General features: G+C 37.0%; 1 pseudogene; it reads right to left on the bottom strand.

Moving 5' to 3' along the window:
• Positions 1-1,262: 1,262 nt before the first annotated feature.
• Positions 1,263-6,372, bottom strand: LOC144237058 (developmentally-regulated GTP-binding protein 1 pseudogene; annotated as a pseudogene).
• Between the last annotated feature and the right edge of the window lie 3,343 nt (positions 6,373-9,715).

Here is a 9,715-nt window from a genome sequence, read left to right as displayed (position 1 = left end):
AACCTGCAGTCATTTCAGAAAACATGACTGAAAGCGTGTATTTGATTGATGAAGGCACAGGAGCACGTGATAGGGTAGTATAAATATCCAATTCTTTTAGTTCATAAACAAGGGAACTTGAGACTAAAGAAATGATGGTCTTGACTTGAACAGAAGCTAAATGACTAGAACTTAAGCTTTATGAAGTCAGGGCCATTGCGTTAACTGCTTATATCCTGTTGCTTAGTAGAGTTCATAGTACCTGCAAGAAGTTTTCTAAAATGTTGTTGACTGAATGAATGAATTGGCCAGGGTCACACAGGTAATGACAGCTAAAATGAGAATTACAAGCTTCAATCTCCCAGCTCAATATTTGATCCACTGTGTATTAGACTATGTCACATTTGTTATCAATGCTCTATGAAGAAATTATTATGTGCCGCAAGGCACAAAAGGTCATGAACACATTCTAGATGAATATTTTAAGGATTTACCTTTTCTTCTGTTTTGTAACTGTCCCTATCCATCATATTTATAAATTAAACATGAAATATTTGGATTGTCATAAAGCTTATGCTTAATATAAACATACTTAGAAACAACGAAGTTGGTGTTATATGAACTTCCACAACATATTTTCCTCTTTGGTAAGGAAAAGATTCATTATTTCATTATTTTCTTCAGTAATAGAATATATTCAGGTCTCTTTTTATTACCCATTAATCAAATGATGAAAGGCAAAATTTTAAATAAGTAATTACTGTTGTGTCCTATATGCATTAAAATCAAAATGAGCACTATCACTGAAAGGTTATGTCACTCACAAATTCATTAAGCATTCATTAACCTCACCTCAGGTATAGGCGTCCTTGTTTACATATTTCAGATTTGCATACACCTGCCCTGAACAAGATTTCAAAAATGTTTACGACCCTATGACTACCTTAGTTATGAATCCCCGGGTAGATATTTGTGAAATCCTCACCTAATGTGGCTTTTCCCCCCTCCACCAGGTCCTTTATGCAGTTCAATTTATAAGATGACACAAAGATAAAATGAGTTTTCTCTTTTTTTTAAATTTCTTTATTTATTTTGAGAGAGAGATAGACAACACAAGGGGGGAGATGGGCAGAGGGAGAGGGAGAGAGAGACTCTCAAGCAGGCTCCATGCTGACAGGAGCAAAACTCAGTCTTACAAACTGAGAGATCATGAGCTGAGCATGAAACAAGAGTCAGATACTTAACCGACTGAGCCACCCAGGTGCCCCCAAACAAGTGAAGTTTCAGTGTGGGTGCCTCCATCTTCCTTGTAGCTGCCAAAGCCTGAAGAGACCTGGGGTAGAATGCTTAGTCATGGGGCAAGCCGCTGTGGTTGGCCTGGCAGATGGGGAAAGGAGAAGGTTTCCGTTCTTCACCATCTGAATGACATTTTCATTCTCCAAAATATGGCGTTATCCTACTTGTTGACAATTGTGTTTCACAGAGAGACCCCCGCCCCCGACCAAAAGATGTTTAAATTCTTTGATATGGCTTTTGTGATTATTCATGTAGAAATCTTCCAGAAATGTGATTCTGGGGTAAGGCAGCACCACTGGAGACCTGTAATCTGGCAACTGGCCTTTGGGTTTGGTGTAAATCTTCACTAGTTTCTCTTAGTACCAGATATTTTCCAGCAGGTTACCAAAATTGCAGCAGGGATAGGCAGAGATGGAGGCACAGTGAGGCACCTTATAGATGATACCCAATTCTTCAAGGGAGAGCTGATCAATCTTACTTGACACACAGATACAGTGGATATAAACTCTGTTTCCTTCCACAACGTCAGTGAGATCCCCTACTGTGGTATCGCTATGCAGAGCCACACCGGCCAACCAGAATGCTCTGCACAATTTCGGCATCCAGCTCACTCTGAGGGCAAGTGGCTGTGAGGTTAATGCCTCCCTTATCCTTATTCTTAAAGCCAAAGTAAGAAGGGTTGTTGTTCAAGTGAATACTAAAGCCTTCCAGCTAGTTTTCAATAATCTTTTATGTCTCAATGGTTTCAGGACATCAGGAACCAATCAGGATCAAGTTATACACACAGGCCACTGCAATGACTTCCTGTACTTTTTTCCATTCTTGGCATCCCCAGTGATAACTGGGAGGTCCGGGAGCCCCCATCTTGGCACCTTTGTATCTGATGACACCAGGAACTGTGGGTGGTGAGAGTAGTGAACACAGGCTGTCATGTTGGAATATACCCCTGCCAGGTTACTAAGTAGTGTTGACTTCTCCAAGGATGGAAAATCTACAAACCCAATTTGAGCATCACTTGTCTTGACCACATCAAAATCTTCTCCCAGCACACTACCACCACCTTTTAAAGTAATGTGTTCTCTACAAAGCTTAGAAAGACCAGCCTTAAGCAGGTGGTGTATTGTGGCCTTGTTTTTCTTGAATCTAAGCCATCTTGGCTTCGATATCCACGATCTTGGTTAATGTACTGCTCCTGGTGGCTAATCCCACGGGATGCAGTGGTCTCTATGCTGCTTCCCATCACACACCTGGTGCAGAGCAGCCACACCCATCAGGTGTTAATGCCGTGCATAGGCTAATACTTCCTACTTCTTTTTTTTTCTTAAATAGTTTATTATCAAGTTGGCTTCCATACAACACCCAGTGTTCATCCCAACAAGTGCCCTCCTCCATGCGCATGACCCCCTTTTCCCTCCCCCCCACCCCCATCAGCCCTCACTTTGTTCTCAGCATTCAAGAGTCTCTCATGGTTTGCCTCCCTCCCTCTCGTACTTCTCATTTTTTAAGTTTGTTGTTGTTGTTGTTGTTGTTGTTGTTGTTATTGTCTGTATGTCTTTTCTTTATTGGGGAAGGGGATGCATCATTTACCATGGACTTCTGTGCTGGCCCCAATGTGCACACAGGTTCATATTGCCTAACTCTGCCTACTGAATAAAACAAAGCAGAAAGACAAGTTTATTGCAACAGTTTTGACTGCAAACTGGGAAACCGAAGGCTACTCAGAGCTATGAGTTCTGAGTTGCTCACAGACTAAAGGGTTTTAATGAGGCAAAATGCAGAATACATTTAGCTTTTTCAGAATGATTGCCTAATGGTCTTCTTCCTTATTGGGATCAGAGCAGTGAAGTCAGTGGAACAAGGAAGTTCAAAGATGACGTTAGCAGATGTGGTGTTTGGGGATTGGCTGGCATCCTTTGCTGATTTCTGAGAAGAGCTGTAATTTAGGTAAGGTTGTTTTGTTTTTCTTTGATGTGACTGTACAGGCCATTACATTTTGTGCTTAACATATGTGACTCCATTTTTGTTTTAGTTCTATAGTATACATATGTGTACATATACACCTGCAGGATGCCAGAGCTCTGGTGGATTGGGGACCTCCAGCTCTTTTACAAGAGGGTATTAGAAAGAGGTGATTCTAATTGATGGTAAACTGTAGCCCCACCCTGGTGGGAAGCCATCACTGTCTGCATGCCCAGGTGCAGCTAATAATACCAGGGGTTTTTTGAGGGTAGGACCTTGGGCGGACAGAGCAGTCTCCATCCCTCCCACCCTGCCCTGGACTGGTGGCTTGGTCTCACTCTACCCTCAAGGTAGGTCTCTGGGCTCTGCAGGGACAGGGTTTGGAAGACCTTGAATGTTCCACAGGACCACTCCGTGTGCCCTTCTCCACACCATACTTGTCAGAGTTCATGACTCTTTATCTTTCATGATAATTTCTATCGATCAAATGTTTGCAGGTGAGGAATGATAAATTGAGATATTGATTATAATAATTAATAGCAACTTGGCAGAGTGCTGTGAATTGCACTGTTTTTCCCTTTCACCTCTTCTCTACCTAGGCTCTGGCGTATGAGAAAGTGGATGCCAAAGTGGTGATTTAGCAATTGCCACATTATTTGTGATTTTTGAGACATTATAGAAAAACAAAAGGTTACGGAATTTAGAGTAGGAAAAAACTAACAATTTGTGTTTTTTTAAAAAGGTTTTTTCTGAAAATTGTAGGTCATTCAATTTGTAGTTAATGCTAGAGAAGAGTCTGAATTTTGTTATGAAAGGGATGATTTATTCACATAGAGAAAAGGGTGTATTGATTGCTAGGAGTTACTATGTGGTGATTTAGAATAAACTTTACTGAAAAAAACCTTAATTTCAGGATTTGGAAGAGTTTGGCTGGTATACCAGAAACAACATAACATGCTCTTTGCTAATCACTTACAGTTTTTTAAGACATGCGTGAAGGCAAAATAGAGACATGCAGACAAGATGATTCTGGAGATGAGTAAACTTGTAGCTTCTTATAAAATGTAACGGAAGATTCCTACAGAAAATTGCACAAATAATTGGCACATTTCTGTTTGAAATTTATTAATGACTCAGAACACGGAGGAGTACTTACAAAACTAATCAACATTCATCTAGCAGTTCACAATTAATAGCTCATGTAACCTGGAATAGAATCAGAATTCAGAAGTATCTCATAAGAGTGGAAAATAATGGGCTCAATTGAATAAGAAAATATTGATATGAAAAGTCCCAAATAGATAAATTCATAGAGACAGAAAGTAGATTGATGGTGACTAGGGCCTGGGGAAAATGGGAAATGGAGAACAGTTCTAATGAATAGTTTCTTTTTGGAGTGATGAAATGTTTTGGAATTAATTTATGGTAGTGGTTGCATATTTTGTAAATATACCAAGATCTACTAAATGTATACTTTAAACGGGTGAATTTTATGATAATTATATCTCAAAGTTTAAAAAGACATTTATGACTAATAAACTGGGAATAGAACAAAAACTTATGAAAAACAGAAAGAAACTGGGTACAGTAGAGTTTTTATCTTGCACACGTAGTCAGGTAAAGCTAGTTGCATTCCCATTAACTTCTGTATTAAAACATGAACAAAAATAAAAGTGTATCATCGCCATTATTGTTTAGCATTGTTTTAGATATTCTAACCAGGACATATGTTTTAAATATTCTAACATGGTATATATCACACTTAAATACTGGAAAAGGGAAGGCAATGCTATATTCCATGCAGGTGACTCGATTGTCTACATAGAGCACACAAAAGAATTAAAATAAAAACATTTATTTTCATTTTGTTTAAGTATAAGTGACACACATTAGTTTCAGGTGCATAACATAGTGATTTGACAACCTTCTACATTATGCTGTGCTCACCACAAATATGACTACATACAACACTATTACAATACAATTGACTGTAACCCTTAACTATCATCACCATGACTTATTCATTCAAAATGAAAACATTTACATTTGAAATTGAAAGAATTCAGAAAGGTAGATGGAAGAAAAAAGAATTGTTTTAAAAAATCAACAGGTTTCCTATATATTATAAACAAACCAATATAACAGGAAGTTAAATGGAAAAGAGAGCTCTTTCATAATAACAGTCTAAATAACAAAATACTCAGGATTTAAATTCATAAGAGATGTGCAAAGATGAAATTCTTAAATGGGTCTCAGAAATGGATAATTGCAGGAAATTGATGAAAACATGTCATGGTAGAGAACTTTACTAGGTAGAAAAAATCTTTTTTTAGGTAGAGAATCCAAAACGTCCATCAGATTTTCAAATGGCTTTAACTTTAAGAAACAAGAAGGTTTACATATCATTGTCTATAATAGTGTAATAAAAATACATTGAGAAATATGTAGAAGAGCTTGTTAGACAATTTGGAATTGACAGATAAACGGAACCATATAGAAAATTTTAAAATTATGGAGTAGTATAAGTATTTGCTTTGTGATAAAGGTGACTTCTCTAATAGAAAAAAATTAAGCACATGATTTTCAAGAAAATAGATAATTACTTAGAAAAAAATATTTATTTTCTACTTCCCATATACCAAAATTTCAGATTTATTAATGATTTTATAAAAAGTTAAATCTTAAAGTATTAGAAGAAAAAGTAGGTTAATTTTTATGTAATGTATGTCTTGAAGGCCTCAAACCATTATTAAGAAATGAATATTCTTTTGAATACAGGAAAATATAGGAACTTTATGTAGAGTTTAAAAGGCAAATAACAAATTGGAAAAAGCATGGCAGTATATATGACAAGGTTTAATGTACTTAATACAGAAAACTCTAAAAAAAAAAAAAAGCCTCAGAGTGAGATCAAAAGAAAAGTGATCAAAGGCCAAGAAAAAGCAATTTCTAAGAAGAAATAACCAGTAGACATATAAAATGTTAAAATATACTAATAGTCAAAGAAATTCAAATTTAAATAACAGTAATACAGTACTGGCTAATATTAAGAAGTCTGATAATACCCAGTCTTTCAGCTGGAGTTAGGAAATAGGCTTTTCCATTCATAGACTGGTGATCAAGGTCAAAAATTGCCATCACGTTTCTAACCGGCAGTTTGCCAATATGTATAAAAAACCTTAAAAACATAGGTAAACTTGGGGCACCTGGGTGACTCAGTTGATTGAGCATCAGACTCTTGATTTCGGCACAGGTTGTGATCTCATTGTTGGTGAGATTGAACCCCATTTGCTGTCAGCACAGAGCCTGCTTGGAATTCTCTCTCTCTCTGCCCCTACCCTACTTTCTCTCTCTCTCTCTCTTTCTCTCTCTAAATAAACTTTTAAAAATAAAAATTTTAAAAAATGTGAGTAAACTTTGACCCAGTAATCACTGTTCTCAGAAGATACCCTAGGGAAATGATTATGTAAATACTCACAAATGTGTATTTGAGAAATGTTTCTGCAGCATTTTTATAGTGGTGGCAATTTTAAAGATATTAGTAGGTTAAATGAATTGCAGCTGTGGCAACAGTAATTTCCCAGAATATTTTAAAAAAATATTTCCAGTCCTGAGGCGCCTGTACGGCTCACTCAGTTAAGCGACTAACTCTTGATCTCCGCTCAGGTCTTGATCTCTGGGTCATGAGTTCAAACCCCATGTCGAGTGTATACTGGGCATGAAGTCTACTTAAAAAAAAAAAAAAATTCAAGTACCACACACTCTTACTTAACCCAATCTCCCCCATTTACAGTTTGAGTCTGTTTTTCCTTGTCCTGAGTCTAGGTAGGACTTTGTAGCTCTCTTGCTGAGTGGAATATAATGAAAGTGATGTTTAAATGCGATATCTGTCTCTGTCTCTTTTGGAATTTTTCTCCCCCAAAACGCATGCTGTTCTGTTTCCATGTTGTGAGGAAGCTCAGTCTCCCTGGCAAGGTCACCTATAGGTTTTCTAGTAGCATCTAATGTTCGTGTAAGCGAATGAGATTTCCGATGAAACCAGCCTCCATCCTTCCAGCCACTACAGCTGGTTCTGAGTTGAGAGAGAGCTCTGCCGAGCTCTTCCAAACTGCAGATTTGTGAGCAAAAGAATAATTGTTTTCAGTTACTTCGTCTTGAAGTGTTTGTTACATGGCTAGTGTACCTTGAACAGTATTGTTACATCTACAACTGGTATATTGTAAAGCCATTTTACATGAAAATATAGAGTAATAAATATCTTAAAATTGTAAAGACCTTTACAAAGTTGCAACTTGGAAAAAGTTCATGAGAATATGTATAATTACATTTTGTATGCACGTACAAAAAACATAAATATCCAGCCAGCATATATGTATGCATAGAAGAGGTTAATATTTACCAAAATGGAAATGCTGGTTCTCTTCAAATGTTTGAATGAAGGGATGATTTATGCTTAATTTTTATTCTTGCTCATCTTGCTTACCTGCTGTATTTTCTAAATTTTCTTTAAGTAGATATTGATCATTTGTTCAATGAGGATGGGACAAATTTAGACTTAAATTACTTAACTAAAGTACAAAATATAGAGGAATATGGCTTAATAGCTGTTCATTTAAAAAAAAAAAAGACCAGAGTTTTAGTTGATCACAAGTTCAAAATCAGTCAACAGTGTGCTGTAAGTGCCTAAATGTTAATGCAAAATTAGGTAGCAATTACAAAACTTGAGAGTCCAAAGGATCAGAAGCTATAGTCCTATTACATGACTTAGAGGTAGCCCAGTTTAAGGACTGAAACTGCATTTCTTCCAGAAGAAACTGACCTGGATGGTGGTAAGGTCTGAAGTAAGGTTATATGAGGGACAGTGGAAACAATAAGGACTCCTGTTCTTCTAGAAAAGAAACAAACAGGGGCCCAATGGGTTGAGTGTCCCAGTGTCCCAGTGGGTTAAGTGTCCAACTCTTGATTTTGGCTCAGGCTTAGTTTGTGAGTTCAAGCCCCACAAAAGGCTATGGCGCTGGTCAAGTGGAGCCTGCTTGGGATTCTGTCACCACACTCTCTGACCTTCCCCTCTTCTCTCTCTCTCAAAATGAATAAACGTATATTAAAAATATGTTGGAAAAGAAACAAATATAATTGATACAGGTCTAGAAAAGTGGGGCTGACTTTATGTGGATAATTTTAGAGAGCAAGAATTAAAGACACTGAGATGGATTTGGCTCAGTTGAAGAAAATACTTTCAGTTAAATCAAGATATTAAAAAACTGACCAAAGAATGTAGTGAATCCTTGTCTCTGGTATTGAGCTTCCTGGATGTCAGGATGTTGAAGTAACTCTATACTTCGTGGTGGGGGTGGGGGTCTACCTGGATATCATCTAAAGTCCTGTCCCTGTCAAAATCTACAAAAGTCTTAGTCATAGGATCAGAGCTCCAACAATACACTCTCGGGGCAATATTCTGTAAAGTCATTCCTTAGCTTACCTTTTTCTAACAGGCTAGTTTCTGAATTCCTAGTGTCTGCTAATTAGCACAGCTGAAACAAGTTTGGCAGTGGTTCTTCTCAGAAATAAGGACTCCTACTTCTGAAGATGATGTGTTTTAATTAAATCTCCTCATTAAAACTTTCTAGCTTTGATTATCAATGTGTCTCCATGCAGCACATAATAGATATTTGCCCATTTCTTATATAATCTGATTAATGTAGATAGCTCATCCTAGTCATTCAGTCCACAAAGTGAATTTTAAGCCTTTTTTTTCCCCAAATAGGCTGAATATAGATCTGTTTCTTATGTACTTATTTTAAGTGGGGTTCCTGACACACTTAAAACTCTTAAAACTCTTAAAACTAGTTAGCTACAGGTACAATATTTTAGCAAGTTCTTTAAAGGAATAAGATGTATTTTCTTCTTTATCTACCAGCAATTATGAGAAACCAATTTAAATGGAACATTTGAAAGAAAAATAAAATTTTTTAATTAAGAAAGCAAGCAAATACACCAATTCTATGGGTTTTATTATGACCCATGCAATTTTCCTATCATGAGAATCCTTGCCCATGGCCCTGCTCTTCACTCACGTTTAGCTGGCACTGATGGATTTCAGGAGGTCTGTATTTATAATAAAATGTCACCCTACCTTACTTTGCTAAAGCATAGACACAGGTCTCTACACACTTGTTACTTGAACCAAATGGTCCTGCTTCCATTACCTCCCTCCACAGCTCTTCTTTGGTCTTGAAAACAAGAGGTCATGAGTAGGTTATGATATTAAGGGCATGTTCCCAGAAAATACATGGTTCTATTCTCTCGACGTGCATCAGATACATTAAAATAAGTGGACCCAGCATATGGCACTGAAAGGGGATTTTACAGTATCTACAAAATAATTAAATTTGATTTGTTAAACTTATCTAAAATGAACTTAGGCAGCTCCTAATAATATAATTCAAACAAAATCTTCTATAATAGCTGGGAAACTGGGTGT

Source organism: Crocuta crocuta, unplaced genomic scaffold (assembly GCF_008692635.1).
Source record: "Crocuta crocuta isolate KB4526 unplaced genomic scaffold, BGI_CrCroc_1.0 scaffold266, whole genome shotgun sequence".
NCBI classification, from domain to species: Eukaryota; Metazoa; Chordata; class Mammalia; order Carnivora; family Hyaenidae; genus Crocuta; species Crocuta crocuta.
This window is presented reverse-complemented; position numbering and strand designations above follow the sequence as displayed.